At 44.7% G+C, this 24,403-nt stretch overlaps 1 protein-coding gene across 4 annotated transcripts in view; it reads right to left on the bottom strand.

The window, feature by feature from the left end:
• ATP13A3 (ATPase 13A3) overlaps positions 1–3,012 on the bottom strand; it is an 88,205-nt gene extending 85,193 nt beyond the window's left edge. For all 4 annotated transcript variants that reach the window (XR_006222121.1, XM_042998747.1, XM_042998749.1 and 1 more), the window contains exons 1-2: positions 2,930–3,012; positions 2,122–2,165 (exon numbers count right to left, since the gene is read on the bottom strand). The gene's annotated coding sequence lies outside the window, so the exon portion shown is untranslated. The remainder of the gene's footprint in view (positions 1–2,121; positions 2,166–2,929) is intronic.
• Between the last annotated feature and the right edge of the window lie 21,391 nt (positions 3,013–24,403).

Here is a 24,403-nt window from a genome sequence, read left to right as displayed (position 1 = left end):
ACTGGATTATCTTCTTCTAACATAACACTGTGAATTGGTTTAAGAGTACGGGTCTTCAACAAGTGATAAGCTGCTAACTGCTATTCAATTTAGGTTCCATTCACAAAGTCTTCCACTTACTACTTATAGTTTAGGTTATCAAGTTTACCAGTGAACAGAATCCAGCATGAGATAAAGCACGTAATCAAGAGCCTTTTAAAATTCTGTTTTTTAGCAACTACAACCATTTTGCTGTCATTCACAAGTATAAAGTTACTTCCACCATCACCCAGACCATTGGGAAAAAATACAGAACAAAGACAGTTTCACAGGATGCCCCCAGATCACTGATCGTAGCCCATCTCCTAGGACAACTATTAATCTTGGGAATAAGGTATGCTCACATTTTAAAACGTTATATTCACAAGTGGTTACAAAACCATGTTACAGAAGCATAACCTGATTTAGTATATGAAATGCCAAGAGGGAAATGGAGAATACAAGTGCTCAGTTAATCCTCAAAACCTGTTAAGGTAAGTATGAGTATTCATTTTTAATTAAAAAAAAAAAAAGAAGTAGAAGATGATGATGATGATGATGAAGAAGAAGAAGAAGAAGAAGATCAGGAAGTTAAGCAACTTAGAATACAAAGGACTTTGAAGACAGCCAGAACCCTAACTCTGTTACTGTATGTAACAAGCAGTTTCTATTTCCAGGTTCACCATACTAGCTGTACGTGACTCTAAGCAACTTAACATCTCTGAATCTCAAGTTTCCTCATCTGTAAAACAGGGTTTAAATGCATTAATTCATGTCAAGTGTTAAATTCAAAGTTTACCATACAATAAGCTTACTCAGTAACTATCAGCACTGGTCAAACAACTAGTTATGAAAAGTCAAAAATCAAACTCCAGTATGATTTCCCATGTCCATGCTTTCTCTACAATATGTTGTAGCTGCCAACACAGTTATTATCCACCTAAGAATCCATATTCGAACTATAACATAGGCAGGAAACTGATACTACCTAAATGAGAGAACTATTAAAGGTTAACTAAACCAACACAAGTATTTTAGCTCTAACATGTAATAAGCAAAACCAGGTAGAAACTCATCAGAAGATAATGTTTAGACATTCAGGCTTACAGAGCTTTGTTCTAATTATTATAAAACTATTTTTCCTATCTATGTAATTTATCCTATTTATCTCAAATCAGCTACAAATTAAAATTTTAATTATCTGGCATACCCCAAATAAAGCATCCTGGTTGACCTAGACAAAGAAATCAGCCCTCCTACTACATAATTTGAACACTGCATCAAATCAAAGCCTGTCAACTGTATTTTCAAAATAAACTGCTACTCAATATTTTCATTTATAACTCTACTGCTTATAAATTGAAACAACCAGTGCCATCACTTTTCCTACCCAATGCCTTGTGCAAACACAAGCTTTGCTGTTCTAACGACATTCAAAAATCTCAACTGTCTCACTCTCACCTGATCTAACAGTGGATGATGCAAAGGCAAGGAGAGTAGCAAAAGTAAACTTCCATAACAACAATTATTAATAATAGGCTTACTACCTGAAACTTCCAGTAACTGATCTGCTTAAAAAAAAAAAAAAAAAAAAAAAAGGATTGCTAAACCAGAATGGGATGCCCACATGCATTTATTTTGGCAACTGTAGCCTATTCCGCAAAGTAACAATCCTCCTGAGAAAAGACTGCCCCATATATTCCAGTGAAACAAAATTAACATATGTGCCTTGGCTGAGGCTGAGTTGTAACCAATGGTAAAACACTTTTAACTATGAAATCACTCTTTAAAAGACAATGAATCAGAACACGTTCACTTTAGCAACAAAGCCTTTAAAAGACAGTATTCATTTTGCAATAATCTTTAACTTTCCTGCATTTCTTGGATTTTTACAAAAGTCTAACTTCCTGACTCATAGATCTAAAATAGTCATCATGTACACAAATGTTCTACTTATTCAGTTCAGAATCATACGTAGGCAACACAGGATTCTGTTTCTAGGTTTACAACTCCATACCCATTCATTTTGCACTAATATAACCACTAAATATAGCTCTAAGACACTGACGATTAAAAGGAGTTAATTACGTGAGTGATTCATACCTCCTATGTCCAGACACCAAGATCCAAGGATGTTCCTGTCAGATCTATGGGAAGAGGAAATGATAAACACCTGTCACAAAAGCTTTCCCAACTGGGAAGCCCCGCACGGAGCTGTCAATCTTCAATCCATTCCCTCCGCCACAACCCCCTCAAAAGAGTCATAACATCTACCAAGCCTAACTATGCGAAGGTAATGGGGGAGATGTTAAGGCCGTAGAGAGCGCGGCCGCGCAAGTACTGGACGAGAGGACTCTGGCTTTTTCTGCGGCTCGCTTACGGAGTCAAAGTGAGAAGCCTTGAGCAATTCAGAAGTCACTTTTCCTCTCTGGGCCTCACTGAGTTACCCGTAAAATGCGGTGACTGGCAAGAAGCTCCCACTACTCGGAGGCTAAGGACGAACTCAAGAGCCCTTCGGGCAGCACCCACAGAAACACATGAAGCGCCCGGCCCTTCGACCACACCATCTCCGGGACTTTCGAAAAGGGCTGGACCACCATCCCTCTCCCAAGTCCCAGCACACACGCGCCGGCCCCGCAGGCAGCGTGTCCAACCCAGGCCTTCACACCCACAACGTGGGTGTCTCCTCCTCGCCTCACCTGTCCCAGACACACATTCCGCGGTCTTAGCGCTCCGCTCCCCACCCCACTCACCTCCCCCGGGAAGGGATGCCGGATTCCGGCCCGAGGAGCCGACCAGAAGCCCTCCTTGTACCCGCCACCCCCGACAACACCCTTCACCTCCCTCAACCTCTCGCCATCACCACCACCCACACCCCTAGCCTGCGTCCCGGGAAAGCCCGACCACTCACCCGCCGCCGCTGCGCCGTCTCCTCGCCGGCCTCCCGGCCGAAGCAGCCGAGGGACCGCGGGGAGCCGGGGCCCGGGCCCGCCGCTGTCGCCGCCGCCGCCTCGCCTCAGCCCAGCCCCATCGCCCTCGGCCGGCGCCGGCGGCCGCGGGTCGCTCGGGCTCGAGGCGCCGCCGCCGCCGCGCGCTGCGGCTCGGGATGAGGGGAGGGAGGCGCCGCGGGCAGGCCCGGGCCGCGCCGGGCACAGGGGCGTCCGCGCTCTCCTCCTCGGCGCCCGCGGCGGCGGCGTGCTGCCGGGGCAGAGCGAGAACAAGGGAGGGCGGCGGGGGAGGCTGGCAGGGGAGGGGGGCGGTCTGCACTCCGAAACGGCCTCCCGCCGCCAGCGACGTCGCGAACCCCCCCTCCCCTCCGCCGTGGCGCCCGGATCACGCTGCGGGGAGAGCCGGCGGGCAGGCGGGCAGGCGGGCGGGGGAGCGCGCGCTGCGAGCTCGGGACTCCCGCGCCGGATGTGAGGTCACGTGATTGCCTCATCCCCGCGCCGAGGGCGGAGGGGCGCAGAGGGGACGTAAGGGGGCGGGGCCAGCGGAGGCGGGCGGGCCGATGTGGCAGTCCCCGCCCACCTCCCCTTCAGCCCCCTTGGCGGGCGAAGAAAAGAAGGGGAGAAGAGGACCCTTCCGAAGAGCTGGGTGTAGGGGAGAGGAGGCTACACATAGAGGACGGCGTTTTTTTGGCCTGGAGGAGATGGAATTTGCCACCCTGGCTGTGCAAAAACAAGATCATAGTCCAAATTCCCATTTAATGAACAGGGAAACTGAGGACCAGTGAGGGGCCTGGAATAGACTTGGCCAGAGTCAAGGTCGAGCAGGAAACTTGTGCTAGAATGCAGAGGAAGCCAGATCCTAGCTCTAATCCAGGCCTCTTTCATTCCTTAACAGCAACACCTCCCCATCGAAAAACAAACAAAATACTGTAATTCGCCTTTGACAACCGGCTCGGCGCACCCGGCTTCGGGCGGAGGACTGGGGAGCGTACCCAAGAGAAAGCTCCCACGCGCCCACCCCACAGCCTCCGGCGTGAAGGAGTTTCTTCCGATGGTGCTGGAAGCGAATTAAATACTTCCCTCCGCAGAAGCTTTATCTCGGCGCCGGGCCCCGGCCGGATATACAAATCGCGCGTTTGGTTTTCGCGGCGTCCCTTCGGCGACGCGCGCCGGGAGCGCGCCCCGCCACCTGCTGCCTGGGGCTCCAGCAGTCTCTCGGCCCCTAGCCTATCGCGCCCGCGCCGGGGAAGCTGGGCCATCACTATTGTTACTACGCCCTGCGGCTAACAGAACTCTTAGGTGCCTAAACGCGAGAAAGGGAAGGGATGGCACGCGCCCTACCCCTGGTCCACCGCACTTTCGGGATACGTCGCAGGAAGCATTCAGCCTCTGGTTCGAAGCACATGGTGACACTTCTCAGGGGATACTTACTACCCGGCTCCCTCCGCGACATATGGTGACACATCATCTGAGACAGCACACTGCCCCCGAGTTTACGGCGCAGATGTCACCTCCCTGGGAGCCAGGAACACGCTACTCCTGGCCCCCTAAATTGTGTGGTGCTGGACAGGTTCCACGAATTTCCTCACGTGGTGTAGAGCGCCCTGGACCTAGTGAGTCCACATCTCTCTTCACAACCCCTGGGCGCAGTCTCGCCGGTGTGTGTGTGTGTGTGTGTGTGTGTGTGTGTTTCAAACCTCACACTATTCAAATGATTACAGGAGATAAGAGGTGTGGAAGTTGGCAAACTGTAAGAAGCTCGCTAGGTGGGATTGAGCCCTTAAAGCCTCCTCCCTCACCTCTCACGGCTCCTTGGCTCCAGGCTGTTTCCCCTCCGCCTTTAAAAAGTTCAGGTCTCTCAAGTCTAAAAACAAAACCGTGGTGCCAGCACTCCGCTCCAAAGTGCCCTCTCCAGCAGGTAGCTTCTAAGTGCTTCTCTGCCTCTCCTGCTGGCCTCTTAATCAGTGTCGTCGCGGTCCCTCCCCCTGCCCCTCTCCACTTCCTCATTTCTCAACGCGTGGCAGTCTACTTTTTCTCCCCACACACACTCCCTTCCCTAACCCTGCCCAGGCAAGAGTAACCTCTGATCTTCCTTTTCCCAAAGCGGGCAGGTACTCCTCAGGCCTAACTCTCTGGATCTTTCTGCTACGTTTGACACCTCAAGATGACTCTCACCTTCTGGAATCTCAATGCTCCTTCGGGTTCCAAGGGCGTGCCCTCCCCTAATTCTCACATCCTCAGTAAATGAGGCCCCTGCCTCCTCTGATGACATCCTTCAGTGACACCAATTGTGACTCTGCACCTTAAATGAGAGCCTCCCCATAAGCTCCTGTCACTCCACTCTTCTGGGGACTACCTCCATCCTCACCCTCACCGTTTCAACTACCCAATCAGCCATCTCCAGCCCAGACCTCTTTCACAAAAACTAGACCCAAATATCCAGCTGCCTGCCTGGCAGCCCATCACACAGGCACCCCAAAGTCAGCACAGCAGGGAGTGAGCCCATCCCACTAGCTCCATCTCAGCCCCTCCCTCAGCTGTCCACACCACCACCTACTGCCATCAGAATTAGAAAGTTGGGCATGAGTCATTCTTGATTCAGCCCTTTGCCTTATCCAGTAACCCAGTTATCCAGTAACCTTATCTATTTCACCTCCTTAATAAGCCTGAACCCCTACCTCCTACAGGCTCCAGCCATCCTTTGTAGCAGCCTCCTTCAGACAAACTTGTCCTCCACTCAGCCTCCAGAGTGAACTATCTGAAATGCGCTTTCACTGAAAATGCTGCAGAGGTTCCCCAGGCTTCTGGCTGCGAGTGTACCTCCAAGGCATCCAGCACGAACCTGTCAACGCATTAAGGCTTTTGAAAGACCCCCAAAGAGCCCCCCAGACTTCAAGAAGCAGCCAAAATCCCCAGAGCAAGGCCACACACGGCAGGGCAAGGGAAAACTGTAGGAAGAAAAAAAGTAATTGAATATATCAAGAAATTCCCTGCTACAGACCTTCTGGGTATACAAGGAGAGAATTTGGATACTGACTGGAGGAGATGCTGAGTCACTAGGAAAAGCTTGAGTGTGTTTATACACTGAGGGGAAAGACGGAGCCAGAAAAGGAAGAGAAGCCCAAGAAGAGTCGAAAAAGAGTGGAGCAAGTCCTGAGAAGTTCCGGGAGGCTTGCTGATTTTCCACCCATGATGATTCTGGGCCCAGCAACTGCTCATGAAGGGCCCAGCCCCTCCCTCCTCGATCCTGCTCCTTCTTTAAGCCCCAACCCATGATCACAGCACCAAATAGACAACAGTCCTCCCAGTAAGCTCTAACTTTACCTTCCATAAGGACTGTCTGGCTTCTCCTCCACCCTCAAAACCCCTTTCCTGCTTGCCTCTGGCATTCACCATCACCTCCCCACCAAGATCACCAAGAGGGAACATCCACACATTCACTGCACCCGGTGTCTCTCCCTCATTCCAGCTTTTGGAGAGGGGCAGGGCCTGCTCCTGAGAGAGCCCACCCTTTGAAGGTCCAGTCCTGAGCCTCCCAAAGGTCACACTGTTGCCTACTCCAGCTGATACTTCTCAGACCTTATCTTTCAAGCTGGTTCTTCAGCATTTTTCTCCTGCTCTGGAGACAAGTTTCTCCCAGTTTCCATAGCTTGCTTCTGGAACTACCTTTTGTTTACTCCCTCTCAACTTATGGTGGTGTCTCCTCTATCCTACCTTTCAGTGGTGCTGGGGCCCAGGCTCACGTTCAGGCTCAAGAGTGCACGTGTCTCTCTACACAAATTTTTGTTTGTTTAATTTGTCATCTGTCAACTTCACAAGAATTGTGGGTGGGCTTCACGGGTCTACAAATTCCTTAAACTTCAAAGCAAAAACTTTTATTATAAAAGGAAGAAGTGTAGTTTTCATCAGCTTCTCAAAGGTGTTTGGGACACCCAGAAAGGATAAGAGCACTGACCCACATGCAGTCCCCTGGGGTGACCTCTCCACCATGGCTGTAGCTAACATCTGCATACCTGTAACCCCTGTCTCTCTTCAGAGTCCCTGGGCCATATGTCCCGATCATCTTTGCATGATGTCTCACTCCTACCTCGTAAACTCACTTATCCAAAACTCAACGCTTGCCCTTCTTCCCCAAACCAGCTCTTTTCCCAGGTTTCTTGACTTTAGCAAAAGGCACCCACTGCTCACTCCAGAAACCTGACAGTCGTTTTTTTCCAATCCAATAACAAACCCATTTCACATCCTTCCACATCTCTCCATTTCAACTGCTATTAGAAAAACCCAAGCCACCTCCATCGCTCACCTGGGATGCTGCCTTAGCCCCCAACTAATTCCCCTACTTTCACCCTTAACTCCTTTCCAATCCATTCTCCCATAGCAGCCAGGGTGTATTACTGTGTGGGACTCAGAGCACAGCTCTTGATGGAGGCTTCCAGTTCACGGAGAATAAAATGTGAGTATCTTTGACCTACAAGGTCCAGTGTTGGAAGTGGCCTGCCTCGCTGTCACTCCTCCACCATCACTCTCCTTTTACCCCAGCTCTCCTTCCCCACCTCACCTCATTCCAACCATAGTTGCACCTTCTTTCAGTTCTGCAAACACACCAAACTCTTTCCTGCCTCTGAGCCTTTGCAAAACCTGTTCTTTCTGCCTCTTCCCTTTTTTCCTTGCCTGGCTAACTCTTACAAATTCAGCTCTTGGTTTAAATGCGTATGCATCAGCTCCTGAGAAAGGCCTTTCCTGGCCACTCATTCTTTCCTTTATTTTCTGATGACCTCCATTTGTTTTCTTTATAACCATTATCACAATTACCTGCAAGTTTATGTATGTATGTAACACCTGTCTCTCCCACCAGACCAGATGAGGACCAGCTGCAGCTCCAGAATTTTTCTAGAAGGAGATTAAAAGTGGCAATCTTTGGGGTGCCTGGGTGGCTCAGTCAGTTAAGCATCTGACCCTTGATATATCACCTCATAGCATGATCTCACAGTTTGTGGAATTGGACCCCGTGTCGGTCTTTGCACTGACAGCACAGAGCCTGCTTGGGATTCTCTCTCTCCCCCTCTCTCTCTACCTCTCTCTGTCTATAAACAAACAAACAAACAAACAAACAAACAAACAAACTGCATTTAAAAAAAAAAGTGGCAATCTTTTTGGAAGAGGAAATGAAGGTTTGTCCTGAGGCTGTGTTTGCATGGCACTTTATTAAGAGTGAAAAAGTCAGTTGTCAATTTTTGTAAATGGGGGAAGGACTTTTGGAGTTATGGGAAGAGACACATAAAATATCCCCTCACGCCATCTCTTAGTGCTGCTACTGGCACAGACTGAGTCAATTTGGTTTATTACTACATACCCAGCACTAGATGAAGCCTGGCATATGGTAGACACTCAAATTTTGTAGTTGGATGAATGAATGAACGAATGAATGAGTGGATGAATTTACAATCTCAAAAATCATCTCTTTCAAATGCCTTTCCTGAATCCCGGGCTAAGAATCTCTCTTCTGTGCATCTCATTCATTACACTTACAACGTTAACGAAGTATCTGTTTAGTGTCTCTATCTTCTATTTGTTTATGTTGTACTCATATTTTTGTTTCTATACTTCTAAATATTTTCATGTGTTATTTGATCATCACAACATTGCCAATACTGAAAGTACCAGTTACTGTTTTCTCTATTTTTTATAGGCGAAGGACCTGGGGAAAATTTACATGTATTATCTCATTTAATCTTGAGAATAATCCTAGGAATTAGGTATTATTATCATCTCTATGGTTACAAATGATATTGAGGAAAGCTTAAAATCTCATCTTACAGAATAGGAAAAGATGTGAAATAACTCATTCAGGTTCCCAGAGCTAGTAAACAACAGCACAGCCAGGATTCAACCCAGGAACTTGGCTCCAGAGCCAACTGTTCCCCAAGATGACCAAATGAAGCAATAGTCATTTGTCCTCTAGGATCCAAATTCTTTGGAATATCTATTTAAGCACCAGATTCTGACTTCCTCATGAGCAAGGACCTAACTAACCCATCTCTGGGGCCTCAGCGCTTAGCTCTGAGGATAAATCATTATCATTGATTTTCACAACCACTGTGTCGGACTAGCAATGGAATGGCTATGATTTCCTTTTTATTTTATTTTTTTTATTTTTGAGACAGAGAACAGGGAACAGGGGAGGGGCAGAGAGAGGGGGAGGGGCAGAGAGAGGGAGGTGGAGTATCTGAAGCATTTAACAGCACTGAGTTAAATGGAGAGCTCAGACTCTCCATGAGATCCTGACCTGAGCTGAAGTCAGATGCTTAACAGACTGAGCCACCCAAGAGTCCCATGATTCCCATTTTGTAGAAATGAAAAATGAGTTTCACAACTTCACAAGAGGAAGCGACTTGTTTAATTGTCCTTTTGACTGACTCTCACTCCCTTTTGTATTTCCTCTGCTGCTTCCTTAAAAGGTTGGAGGACATGTGTTTAGATTAGAAAGACTTTACCTTAAGAAAGACTGGGGGGAAAACACCACAGCACTCACTGCCTTCCACAGAAAGAGCAGCCATTAAAAGTTCTTTGATTATGACGTTTGCCTAACAAGCTTTCCTTCCTTTAGCTCCTTCTAAGCTATTCTGTCCCCATTTAGCTTGAACCATGCAGGGGTGTGTGTGTGTGTGTGTGTGTGTGTGTGTGTGTGTGTGTGTGTTAGAACAGGAACAGGGAGCAGAGCTGTGAGTCAGATGTCTAGAAATCAGAGTCCAGGAACTACCACTGACCTGTTTCTGTTGCTGAGCAAAGTATGTAATCTTTTTTGCCTCTGACATGAAAGAAAAGCCAGGGGCCCCAAATTCTTCTCAGGCCATGGTGCCCTGGAATCTAGTGGGTCACATGACACTGAATATTATTCACCAACTCACTGTTTAAGACATAGGGCCCCTGCTGGAGGAGTGCTCACTGACGGCATAGAGCCAGTCTCGTGTTAATAAACCAGTCCTCCAAGAGGAAAACAGTCCAGATTTCTAGCACCTGCCAATTTCCTGGTGTAAATACTCCCACTATGGCCAATTTCAGGCTACCAACAGTTTCAGCTGCTCACAAAATTCCTGAAAATTTAGCAATCTGCTCTAATGAGCCAACACAAACCAGCTCCAACACACCGCTGCTTACAGTAACTCCTCATGTGGATGAGGAGAGAGGAAAAATGCAAACAGCCCTTTAAACGATGGTTTTAGGGACAAGACCTACCTCATAGGCTGTTACAGAGAATTTCCCTGTATTTAGATATAATGATTTCACCTCTGCTGAGTAAAGAGCAATTGTATTGAGGAGAGGAAAACTGGGTTCAAGACTTAGCCTTCTTAGAAGTAACATATTTATTTCTTTGAATTTCAATTTTAATGTAAATAATATTACCCACTCCACAGGATAGTTAATTATCCAACAAACACTTATATGGCATTTACTATCGGCCGGACACTGTTTAGTACTTTACAAATACACTAATTTAATCTTTAAAATAACAATGTAGGCTATGATCAAATTAGAGATAAAAGGACCAAAGCACAGAGAAGTTAACTAAGTTCTCTAAGGTCACACAGCTAGCAAATAGTAGAGGCAGGATTTGAATCTGGCTCCAGAGTCCATGCTTTTAGCCTCTAGAACCCCAAGTTGTTTTTATAAACAGAGTTTTATTGGAACACAGCCATGCTCAGTCGCTTACATATTATCTGTGGCTGCTTTTGTGATTCAACAGGAGAGTTGAATAGTCGTGACAGACCCTATATGACCTACAAAGCCCAAAGTATTTACTTTCTGGCCCTTTATAAAAAAAAAAAAAAGTTGTCTGTCCCTGCTGTATGATATCCTGCCTCTTTGTATGAGGTGAGACTATAGTCCCCAATCTTGAGCTGGTTCTGAAATTGTATTCTGAGCCAATAAGATCATACAGAAATAATGTCAAGATTGTAACGGTATGGGGGTGCCTGGGGGGCTCAGTCAGTTAAGCATCCGACTTCAGCTCAGGTCATGATCTCACAGTTCGTGGGTTCAAGCCCCACATCGGGCTCTATGCTGACAGCTCAGAGCCTGGATCCTGTTTTGGATTCTGTGTCTCCCCTTCTCTCTGCCCTTCCCATGCTCATGCTCTGTCTCTCTCTGTTTCTCAATAGTAAATAAATGTTAAAAAAAATTTTTTTAAAAAGATTGTAACTGTACCCCATCATTTGTACTATAACAATTGTATCAGTGAAGTAGCATTAAAATGTAGGCTTCAGAAACAAATGGTCCATGAAAATGTATGTTAATAGAAACATGTATCTCCCTTCATGGGATCCCAACATCTCCAGGTTGGAATTATTTTACAGATTCATCCCAACCCCAACTCTTCACTTGGGGAATGCAGTTTCAGGTTTCTGAACTTAATGCTGGAAATCCCTCATGATCATCCCTGGAGTCCCGCAAGCTGATTCCTCTACACAGACATGGGTTTTTTGCACAGCAGAGTCTCTTTTATGGGACTCGGGCCCCAGGCTCACATCTCCACACCTGTCATTCTGTCTCCGAGGAGTTCCACCACACGGCTGTTTCAAATGCCAAGCAGAGCAGCTCCTCAAAGCCTATCACACTGGTCTTCTGTGTAGTCATTAAAAATTTCCCCCGACCTTTGCAGCTACTTCCTGTGAGTCTCTCAGGGACTAGTCACTTGTGACCTATTTTGAGCTGAAACTTCTGGCTACCAGAGGAAATGAAGACCAAGACTGAGCTACACATGGTCAACTGTTTCTTTTGCACTCCTGACACCAAAAAAGACTGGCCCAGTGAAAGGATTGTAGGTCAGATGGGCACCTGGTTGCCCCGCTCAGGTCAGCAGATTTTCATTGCACTCTAAACCATGGGTCAATACCTCAGGATCACTAGAAGGCGGTTTGTTATCTTCCATTTGCTGAAGACAGTTGCTTCCTTAGAGTCATGGAGAAAAAGAACCCGTGTGCTCTCCTTGTTGAGTGTTTTTCCTCAAGGTGGAGATGCCTCCCCAGAATCGGTAAGGTAAGGCGACACCGGCTGAGCTCCTGTGTGCAAGTCCCACTGCCAAAGAATGTCTTTCATAAACATTTCAAAAGTGTGTTGATCCAAAACACACCTCCCCTGTGAGGTTACCTGTAATCTAATCCAGCCTAGGAATCACAGTCCAAACAGCTCAAGGTGCTGCAAATTCCACACAGCTGCGCAAAATGCAAGAGCGCAAGACTTTAAGGTGAAGAATACCAGAAATGTGTCCACATTTCCACACTGTTCTTTGTCACTACACTCCTTGAATGCATTTAAGTAGCCCTTATTACCAGCAAAGACAACCCAAGTGAAACCTCTTGGGGCTTTCCTAAAAAGCCCCTTTACAATTTTTTTAAGTTTACGTGATTACTCTAAGGTATCTTCAAGTAAATTTATGAACTTAATTTCATTTTTATTTTTTATTTTTTTTAAACGTTTATTTATTTTTGAGACAGAGAGAGACAGAGCATGAACAGGGGAGGGGCAGAGAGAGAGAGGGAGTCACAGAATCTGAAACAGGCTCCCGGCTCTGAGCTGTCAGCACAGAGCCTGACACGGGGCTCGAACTCACGGACTGTGAGATCATGACCTGAGCCGAAGTCGGATGCTTAACCGACCAAGCCACCCAGGCACCCCATGAACTTAATTTCATTTTTAAAATACACATACTTTTAAAGAAGTCACAGGGACCTAATGATCTCAACTATTTAAGAAGTACCTAAAGCTCCTTTAGGTTCCTAAAATACTTGATTTTATCTCTCCATAAGAAATTATGTGTTCCTGAGGGGTGCCTGGCTGGCTCGGTCAGTAGAGCATGTGACTCTTGATCTCAGGGTCATGAATTCAGGCCTCAAGTTGGGCGTGGAGCCTACTTAAAATAAAAATTAAAAGAAGAAAGAAAAGAAAAGAAATTATGTGCTCCTAAAAATAAAAATCATGCCCAGTCCATCCTCCTCCATAGCAATCCAGATATTCACAGACTAATTTGCAAGCTCCAAGAGACAAGGTAGGGTCATGTATACACCTTTTTATTGCCCACAACATGTGGCCACAGTAGTAGATGGTCAGTAATTGTTATTGTTGACATATAACCTCCATGAAGATAGGAACTTTCTCTGTTTTGCTCATTCCTATAGGCCCAGCGACTAGAACAACAACCAACAGGTGGTACTACTCAAAAAGTATTGAATAAATTAGCCTATATCCTTAAATGCAGGGGAAGGAGGTTTAGAATTCTTACACATTTTTCAATAACTTTGGTGCTTCTTGTAAAAGTCAGGAATCAATCAGAGAAGTGGAATCAGTAGAAGATATACATTGATATATACTAAAAGATTTATTGCAAGTATTTGGTTGATATGATTATGGGGGCTGGCTAGGCAAGGCTGAAATTTGCAGGGCTGGTCCTCAGGAAGGGCTGACCGGCACTCTTAGATGGAATTTCTTCCTTAGGCAAGCTTCAGCTCTACTTGTAAAGCCTTTCAAATGACTGAATTCGGCTCAACCATATTCTTTTTTTTTTTTTTAATGTTTATTTGTTTTTGAGAGAGAGAGAGAGAGGGGGAGATACAGAATCAGAAGCAGGATCTGAACTGTCTGCACAGAGCCCAACGCAGGGCTGGAACCCACGAAGCTGAGATCATGACCTGAGCTGAAGCAGGAGCTTAACTGACTGAAACACTCAGACGCCCCTCACCCATATTCTTTAGGATATGGTCAATAACATCTACAAAATACCTCCATAGCAACCTCTAGATTAGTCTTTAATTGAATAACTGGAGAAATTGCTTAGACAACTTGACACACAAAAAAGACACAGAAAAATCAGTAAATGTAATATACCATGTTAAGAGGATAAAGGACAAAAATCATATGATCATCACAATAGATGCAGAGAAAATATTTGACAAAATGCAATACCCTATCATGATAAAAACATTCATGCCAAAGTTCATAGCAGCATTATTTATATTAACTAGAAAATGAAAATAATCCAAATGTTCATCAACTGATACATGAAACAACAAAATACAGTATATTCACACAATGGAATATTATTTGGCAATAAAAAATGAAATGTGGATACACATTGCAACATGGGCGAACCTTGAAAACATGCAAAACAAAAGAAGTCCGTCACGAAAGGCAACATATTACATGATTCCTTTTCTATGAATTTTCCAGAACAGGCCAGTCCATAGAGATAAAAAGTAGACTAATGTTTGCTAGGACTGGGGTAAGGAGGGAATAAAGAATGAGTGCTAACCTGTATGGGGTTTCCTTTTGAGGTTATGAAAATATTCTGAAGTCAGATACTGGTGATGGTTTTATAACTCTGTGAATATGCTATAAAACACTGACTTGTGCACTTTAAAGGGTAATTTTTATGGTATGCGAGTAATATCCCAATAAAGATGTTATGTCTAAAAAAAAAGTATATTTACAAAGGGTTTTAAATAACATAATGAGGGCCATGGCTCAGTAGTGCTTTATTTAAACCTTATATTCCTCCAAGTACCATAATTCAATTCTGTCATTGAATTAGACCATCAGAAGGCTCCAAATGGAATCGTATTTAGTGCCTCACAATCACCCTAACAGCATCACCTGAACATTTTCCCTATAGTTTTTTTAACTTTTTTTTAATGTTTATTTATTTTTGAGAGAGAGAGAGAAAGAGACAGAGCATGAGCAGGGGAGGGGCAGAGAGAGAGGGAGACACAGAATCTGAAGCAGACTCCAGGCTCTGAGCTGTCAGCACAGACCCCAATGTGGGGCTTGAACTCACGAACTGTGAGATCATGATCTGAGCTGAAGTCAGACGCTCAACCAACTGAGCCACCCAGGCACCCCTCCCTATAGTTTTTTAAAATCCAAATTGTCATAATAAATAGCTGCGTGGAGCTTACTTCTGCACTTTTTTGCACAAATAATAAGAACATTGCCCATCCCATTACTATATCACTATCGTTCTTTGTATTACAGAATACTTCATGAAAATTTCATGTTAAGCTTTATTTTAGGAAATGCAATGTCCCTTAGGAATTATCCTTTCTGATAATCAAAACTATACAACTGATTTTAATTTCTTTTATAGCCTGGGGGGAAGCTCAGTTGAACCACAGCAATTATGTTGATCGAAGTAATTAAAATTTTTGTCTCCGTTTTTTTTTTCTTTCTGTTTTTCTTCTCCTATTCATAACCTGCCACCTTAGTGCATGGAATTTTGGTGCAAGTCACCTCAAATCCCAGTATTTATTTGAAGAATTGGTCCAGGATTGTGGACTAAGGTTCAGTACTTAATTGTGCCTCACATTAAATCAGGTTTTTCTATATTGGCACTTTGAGCTAGATCATTTGGAAGTGGGGGTCTGGTGGGGGGTTGCTCTGTGCATTGTAGGATATTTAGCAGCATCTTTGGCCCTCACCCACTAAATAGCAGCAGCTCTCCAGTTGGACAATCAAAATGTATTGAGACATTGCCAAATGTCCTCTTGGAGGGCAAAATTGCTCTCAACTGAAAACCACTGCCATTAAATCATCATGGGAAAAAACTGACCATGCCCCACCCCCCCGCCCAACTCTTCCCAATAACTCTAAGAAGTACCAGAAATTCATCACTGTAGATGGTAGATGATAGATGGACAGACAGACAGACAGATAGATACACAGATTCATACTTTGCTCACTTACTTGAGATGAATCCAGGACACCTCTCCACTTGGTGTCACTCCCTAAAGCAGATCTGTTTCCATATAAATCTTCTCATTTTACAAGGAAAGAATTATTTTAAGTTTATTCATTTATTTTGAGAGAGAGAGAGAGAGTGAGAGAGTGTGCAGGAGGGTCAGAGAGAGAGAAAGACAAAATCCCAAGCAGGATCTACACTGTCAGCATGGACCTTGATGCAGGGCTCAAACTCACAAATCGTGAGATCATGACCTGGCCTGAAACCAAGAATCAGACACTGCTTAACCCACTGAGCCACTCAGGCGCCCCCAAGGAAAGAATTTCCTTATCTATTATTTCATGTGAGCCCAACAATCCATTAAAAAGGAAATTATTATTACTCCAATTTTTAGATGAGGAAATTGAAGAGTGAAAATGATCAACTTCAGAGCTAAACTCTAAATTCAGTCCTACTCCCCTCTGTCCATGTATCTCCACTATCCCACCCTCATGGGAAGACATGAGTTAGACACTGGTAGAAAATAACCAAATCCAGAAGTGGGAACATTCTATAGGACAACTGGTCTGAACTCTTTCAAAGTCAGTTCTTGAAAATAAACAATCAAAAAACAAAACCATGCAGGGAATGTTTTAGAATAAAACAGACTAACAAAACATAACAATCAAATGCAATGTGTGAACCTTGATTGGAATCCTGGTAATATATAAAAGGAATTCTTAGAATGAAGGGAATTTTGAGTTTGGACTGGATATAAGATTGTGGAATCAATCTTAGTGTTCTTAGATGTGATAACGGTATTGTTCTTAATCTGTTTTTTTTTTTTTTTAAGGGTGGTTTTATTAAAACATGGGACAGGACTGGTAGGCAGAAAGAGCAGCCTGATTTTGTTCTTATTCTTTTTTTTTTTTAATTTTTTAAATGTTCATTTAGTTTTTGAGTGAGGGAGAGACAGAGTGTGAGCGAGGAAGGGGCAGAGAGAGAGGGAGACACAGAATCCGAAACAGGTCCAGGCTCTGAGCTGTCAGCACAGAGCCTGACACGGGGCTCAAACCCACAAACCGAGAGATCATGACCTGAGCCAAAGTCTGGTGCTTAACCGACTGAGCCACCCAGGTGCCCCTGTTCTTATTCTTAAGAGATACTTGTGGAAAGTATTTTGGGATAAAGTACCATGATATCTGCAATTTTCGAATGGGTTGACAATAGCAAAACAAGATAGATGATAGATAAAGTAGATATGGTAAAATATTAACATTTAAAACATTTACATGGAAGAGGGGAAGGAATTTGTTGTACTATTCTTTCCATTTCTCTGAACATATGAAATATTTTCATAGTAGAAAGTTTAAAAAAAGGAAGTTGTGGGGCGCCTGGGTGGCTCAGTCGGTTGAGCATCCGACTTCAGCTCAGGTCATGATCTCACCACTCGTGGGTTCAAGTCCCATGTCGGGCTCTGTGCTGACAGCTCAGAGCCTGGAGCCTGCTTCAGATTCTGTATCTGCCTCTCTCTCTGCACCCGCACCCCCCCTCCGCTTGCATATGTTCTCTCTCTCTCACTCAAAAATAAACAAAACCATTTAAAAAAAATTTTTTTTAAAAAGGAAGTTGAAGGGAAATTAACAAGTCTCATTAACGCACTGATTTTATTAATTTTTAATTTTTAATTTTTTTAACGCACTGATTTTAGAGTAGCCCACACATCACTTTGTGGGGGGTGTACATGGTTATGCTTCGAGGACCCCGTGACTCCCCCTATAGCTGTCAACAACATTCTTTGTACAGATGTGGCTCTACCTTTCTCTGGGGAGAAGTTCTGTAGCTCCCATCTGATTTTTTTCAAATGGGCCCCACCACTCCAGAAAGGCTGAGGCCTTGAGGCTTGTCTGGGGATTTGGGGTCCGGTGGCTGAAGATACATGAGATTCTTGGACTTTGAGACATTTTCTGGCTACTTAAATCACGTGTTGTAAATGGCTGCCTAAAGTCACAGGACCTTAGAACCGAAAAGAGCCTTAGAAATGATCGAAGCTCTGAAATAGGCCTTGCCCAAGGTCAGGAATTAACTTCGTGGTAGAAAGAAAAGCAAAGTCCAGGTCTGATTCCCAGGTTTCCACTCTGCTTATTCAAAGAACCAGACTTTGTTCAATCACCTGACCTCTTCCAGTTTCTGCGTAGACTAGAAAAGCCATCAAACATACTTACGTAGGCCTTCCTGACCGCTTCCCCCCACCTCCTTATCTGATATCCCCTCCTACTATCCTACCCTGGCTCACTCCTTACCTGCCACATGGTCTCCTTGGGGTTCTGCTGACACAGGCAGCACTTGTGGCCTCAGGACCTTTACTCTGGTTACTCTTTCTTGCAGCTCTTCCTCCAAATGTTTAATTGCCTAACTGCCTCACATTCTCCATGTATGCTCAGGTCTCTCCATGTGGCAAATCACCTGTTTAATAGTCCAGCCCCCACCCCACCACCCCCAACATCACTTGGCCCTACTGCTTATCTTTTTTCCATAGCACCTGTGTCCTAACACCTATTCAATTTTCTTATTTATTATGCTTTTTTGTTTATGGTCAGTTTTCCCCGTTAGAAAATAAGCTCCACAAGAGCAGAGATCTTTGTTTTATCTACTGATAAATCCCAAGTGCTTACAGCAGTGCCTGGTACACAGAAGCTATTCAATACTGGAAATGTTGGTTGAATGAATGAATGTTCTTTCGCTGCAACTCAGGATTTAATTTCAACTTAAAAGGGGCCACAAAAAGGCAAGAAGAAAAAAGGTAGGAAAGATGGAGGAGAGGCATTATACTGAATGTTTTCATTATTTAAAAGATGGGATGTAGGCTTTGGGGCATATGAACAGTAGCCCAGCACTGTCTTGCACAACGTCAGCCAGCACAGCTCTGTACGCAAAAGAGATTAGCAGCGTCTCTTCCGCCGGAGGGCTTACATGTTGCAATTCTCTTGTAATAAGTTCCTAAATATTTAATACTTGAATGACTTCCTAATAGGGTGTTGATTTACTACATCATAGGCATAATTAAGAGGCTTCAATTCAGGTCTGTTGGGATTAAATTTAAAGCCCGAAAGCTTAGCCTTCAGAGCCAAGCAAATCAGAAAACAGCACATGCATGATGCAGAGGAACATTTACACACAAGCTCAAACTTGCAGCTGTATTTCTAAGATCCCCATCTTTGCTTCGGGCCCAATGGGCTTCACTTCCTTCTGAGTCTGTGGGTGAAACCCAGATGAATCCAGAGTGTTACTCCCATAAGGATCTCGGTGGAGGGCCCCACAAACAGTCCCAGCAGTTTTAAGCCTTGGAAGGAGACCTTGATCTGGTATTTATGTAGACAGGTTCCCTCTCATCTTCCAGTACAGATGGATGTGGGTGTTCATTGCTAAATGAAACTGAGGCTCAACTTCAGAGGAAAAAGTATTTGCTTGTAGCACGTTAATGTTCCATATGTTTCGCTAGTAACTTTTTTTTCAAAATTTTTTGAATGTTTATTTATTTTTGAGAGAGAGACAGAGACAGAGCATGGACGGGGGAGGGGCAGAGAGAGAGGGAGACACAGAATTCAAAGCAGGCTCCAAGCTCTGAGCTGTCAGCACAGAGCCCGACGTGGAGCTCAAACTCACGAGCCGTGAAATCACGACCTGAGCTGAAGTCGGATGCTCAACCGACTGAGCCACCCAGGTGCCCCTTGCTAGTAACTTTTCATTGCAAATATGCATGTCTATCTCACCATGACCTCAAGTTATAAGGGAGCAAGTGGACTGATTGGTAAGGGATATTGGAGAGCTCTGACAAAATGTGGACAAAATTGTTTCCCCATCCTCAGCATATTGTACACCAGGGTCTGTCAGACAGTTTTCCTGAATTACAAAATTCTTCTCTTCCCCGAGGATCCACCTCGTCCCTTTTCCTGATGCAAGCTTACCCGAATAGTTATTGGCCTCTTTTCATAGTGACAAACCATTGCCTCTGCTCACTTATTCCTGGCTTGTGAGACATAGGGAAAAGAGGTTTAGTGAGAATTTTCTTAAAAAAAAAAAAAAAAAAATACCAGGGCACCTGCATGGCTCAGTGGGTTAAGCACCTGACTCTTAACTTCAGTTCAGGTCATGATCTCTCAGTTCGTGAGCTTAAGCCCCGCATTGGTCTCGGTGCTGATCTCACAGAGCCTGCTTGGGATTCTGTCTCTCCCTCTCTCTCTGCGTCTCCCCTGCTCATTCGCTCGCTCTCTCTCAAAATAAATAAACTTAAAAATAATACGTTCTTTTCTGTGGTTGTTGTGGTCACCATTCATTGAAGAAGTATTTTGTGGTGCACCTGGGTGGCTCAGTTGGTTAAGCGACCAACGTCTGATTTTGGCTCGGATCATGATCCTGGGGTCATGGGATCAAGCCCCGAGTCAGGCTCCACGCTGAGTGTGGAGCCCACTTGGGATTCTCTCTCTCTCTCTCTCTCTCTCTCTCTCTCGCCCTCTGCCCCTTCCCCACTTGCACCCTCACTCTCTCTAAAATAAAATAAAATAAAATAAAATAAAATAAAATAAAATAAAATATTATTTCATGAGTGACTACTATGCGTTTTAGAATGTGCCAAGCACTGAAGAAACAGTAGCACAGAACACCGCTCCCATTCCTAGGTATTTACAGTTTAAGGTAGTAAAACTGAGAAATAAAAGAAACCAGGAAGTTGAGACACAGAAAGAGAGACGCAGCAAAGAAGGTGAGTACAGATGGTTGTGGAAACTTCCTAGGTACTAAGGAAGACTTTCAGTAAGAAGTAGCATAGCACAAATCTGTGAAATAGGAAGCGAGAACAAAGACAAACATCCATGATGGCACTGCCCAGGCGAGGCACTGTGAGAGCCATACACATGTCCTTTCCGGCACTTTTGAGTCATTTTAATATGGTGGCATTTATCCTAAAGGTAGAATCTGTCACCTGACCTTCTTCCACTTAAAATAAGAATATAAACATTTCCCCGATTTATTAAAAATTGGTCGTAAGCGTTATTTTAGTCGTATCAATATGCCATAGTCTCCTTATCCAGTCCCACATGGCTTATCATTTACGTTGCATGTTGTTTCCATTCATATTAATTCATTCATTCTGCATCTGTTGAACTCTTGCCTTTCAAGAATGGGGCAATGTGCTGGGTTTGATGATACAAAAATGAGCAAGTCTGGGCCTCCAGGAACTCCAAAGGCAGAAGCAAAGTGACTTGGAAACAGACATCAACAATCAATATATAAGATGAGACAATTTTTTTTTTAATGTTTATTTATTTTTGAGATAGAGAGAGACAGAGCATGAACAGGGGAGGAGCAGACAGAGAGGGAGACACAGAATCTGAAACAGGCTCCTGGCTCTGAGCTGTCAGCACAGAGCCCGACGCGGGGCTCGAACCCACGGACCGTGAGATCATGACCTGAGCCGAAGTCGGACGCTTAACCGACCAAGCCACCCAGGCGCCCCAAGAGGAAAGAACTTACAAAGCAGCACAGACTGAGTGGCTCAACGAACAAAGATGTATTTTCTCATTCTTCCAGGGTCTGGAAGATGCAGGTCTGGTTTCTTCGGAGGTCTCTCTCCCTGACTCACAGGTGGTCTGTAACCTCTGACGGTCCTTCCTCTCTGGGCTTGCATCCCCGGTGTCTGTGTGTACAAATTTCTTCTTACAAGGACACCACCCCAGACTGGATTAGGGCCCACCATAACTGTCTCATCTTAACTCCTCTTAAATCACTACTTTAAAGGCCGATCTCCAAACACAGTGACATTCCAAGGCATTGGGGTCAGGGCCTCAATACGTAGATTCAATTCAGCCCAAAACATTTAGTGAGAGAAAAATGCTTCTTGAAGGAGATGACACTTAGCTGATTCTAGAAGGATAGTGAAGAATGGAAAATGAAATACACATATGTATAAAGGCCTAGAGACAAGAGAGAGAGGATGCAGCGCTTTTAGGGGAACCACAAGTATTTCAGCGTGATGAGGGCAAGGGGGAGAGAGACAAGGGGAGAACAGAGGCGTTATAATTCATTCTCAAGTGTAAACCTTTGTCCATACTTCTGATTATGTCACTGAGATCAGCCTCAGTGGAACGACTGGGCCAAAGCAGGGTTCTTCCCACACTCCCCTCGCTCTTTCCCTATGTGCTCCGTGTTGACACTTAGCCAATCACGGAAGTCCCTGCAGGTGCTGGTTAAAAGTGGACTCCCAGGCCTCTTACTAGAGATCTGATACTTGTGTCAGGTCTCAGTCACTATCACTCTTCAGCAGCACTCTCTCTCCAGGGACCCAGGGATTTGCTTCCGTATCTAGTCACTTCTCTGCCTGCTTCCCTTTCAGGTTGCTCTCCTGTCTCCCCAGCCTTGCTCAGAAGACTTGGGTTCCCAGTTCGCCCGTTCACCTTCAGAGGAACAAGTCTGCACAATTCAAATGAAGTACAAACGAGGAATTAAACACTAGGGGTTGAATTTCTCCATGTCTTCTTTCTTGAGCTGGATTATCATTTGCGTGTCTTGTCTCCTTGTCTCACGAGAGCCTGGTGCTATCACTTAAAATAGAGAAAGATGATTGGTAATTCTTTTTGCTTCCTAGGCCTCTGTTTCCCTCTCTGTAAGACAGGGACCATTTTTTAGAGTCTGTGAATCCAACAAACATGCTAACATCTTTGCACAGTGCTTTCAAATGTATAAAAGGGGCACCTGGGTGGTGCAGTCAGTTAAGCCTCCAACTCTTGAACTCATCTCAGGTCATGATCTCACAGTTCGTGAGTTTGAGTCCCACGTTGGGCTATGGGCTGACAGTGCAGACCCTGCTTGGAGTTCTCTCTCCCCCACTCTCAGCCCTCCCCCACTCATGCGTGCATGCACCCTCTCACCCTCTCTCTCAAAATAAATAAACTTTTAAAAATTAAAAAAATAAAGTGTACAAAATACTTTTGACAAACAGGATGCTTTAAATACAGAAATACCCAGTAAATATTTACTGACACAAATAGCAGTGATGATTCTGCATGATGTGAAAAAAACCTACTTATTGTTAAAGTTCCCTCTAGTCATTAAGTTTGAGTCACTTCTTTTTGAGTTAGGTTTCTTTCTTTTTTTTTTCTATGTTTATTTATTTATTTTGAGAGAGGAAGAGAGCACGAGCTGGGACATGTGCAGAGAGAAAGACAGATAGAATCCCAAGTAGGCTCCAGGCTCAGTGCAGAACCCAATGTGAGGCTCGATCTCACGACCCTGAGATTGTGACTTGAACTGAAATCAAGAGTCAGACGCTCAACCAACTGAGTCACCCAGGCACCCTAAGATTTCTTAAATGACTATCAATCACTATGTGTTAGAATTAATTGTACCTCCTAAATTCCTAAATATTGTCACAACCTGAGAAAAAGGTTCTAGGCACAGTTGCTAGTTTAAAAAAAAAAGAAAAAGGAGGAAGGGGCGTCTATGTTGAGTTAAGCGGTACTTTACTAGGGGAAGAATATCTCCCCAGGTGTTTGTTTCTACCTAAGTTGATCGGCATACATTCAACATTTTCATTACCCAGCCCTGTTTTTGTCCTTCTATTTTATTTTATGTGAAACTCCTATTTCAAAATGCAGCTTTTCTCAGAAGAGTGCCTGCCCATTCTCCTGTAGCCATCCTGAACGGAAGTCACTCGCAGGCACCTGCCGGAGGCCATCTGCAGGCGCACACTTGGGCATACAGTGCTCTGACCCCTCAGGTGCGCCCTCTTGTAAATACAAGCTCTCCTGGTCTGCTGCCACTACAAGGGTTCAGTTTCACTGTTGCTGTGAGTCTGACGCCAGTGCTAAGGACAGTGAACTTTTAAAAACAACCTCCTCTTTCTTCTCTAATCTGGGAGAAAAACAAAGCCCAAGTCAGGAACCAATCAAGTGAAAGAGAGTGTGGCTAAATCAAATAAACATTGAACTTCACTTTCTCTGACACCAGTGCCTAAAATCTCTTGAGGGGTGCAAGGATCTACGGGACGAGCTGTTTTGGAGAGCCTGGAGGAGGGCGCTATCACAGAAAAAATAAGGGGGGGGGGTGGTCCTCTTCGTATATTACTGCCTTCCTCCTGTCACCTAGGCCTGAACCTCATAAAGCCTAAGAGCCAGGCCATCAGCATTTATTCTCCCGTTAGAGCACTCCCAGGTGAGACTGGAAAATATCTGAGTTGGGAGAGATTTTTGAGGTCTCAAGGGTAAAAGTTTCATTTCACTGATGGGAAAACAGGCCTGGAGGAGGAAGGAGGCTTTTGCCAAGGTGATAGGCCACTGTAGAACCCAAGGTCCTCCTGACATCACTCCCATGGTTCCCAAATTGTGTCTTGCCCTCGAAGCACTAGTCCCTCTCCTAGTTTTTCTGTTGCTATCAGAAGTCCTTTTTCTCCCAGTTAATGAGAGTGGAAACCTGAAAGTCCTTATTAACTACTCTTCTTTATCCCACATTTCCAGTGAATGACTCCCACTGGATCTTTTATTTTTTTTTACATTTATTCATTTTTGAGAGACAGAGACAGAGTGTGAGTGAGGGAGAGGCAGAGAGAGAGAGAGAGAGAGGGAGACACAGAATCCGAAGCAGGGTCCAGGCTCTGAGGTGTCAGCACAGAGCCCAACGTGGGGCTCGAACCCATGAACCGTGAGATCATGACCTGAGCCGAAGTCAAGTGCTTAAC

Source organism: Panthera tigris, chromosome C2 (genome assembly GCF_018350195.1).
Source record: "Panthera tigris isolate Pti1 chromosome C2, P.tigris_Pti1_mat1.1, whole genome shotgun sequence".
NCBI lineage: Eukaryota > Metazoa > Chordata > Mammalia > Carnivora > Felidae > Panthera > Panthera tigris.
The sequence above is the reverse complement of the archived record's forward strand: the minus strand, read 5'-3'. Positions and strand labels throughout refer to the sequence as shown.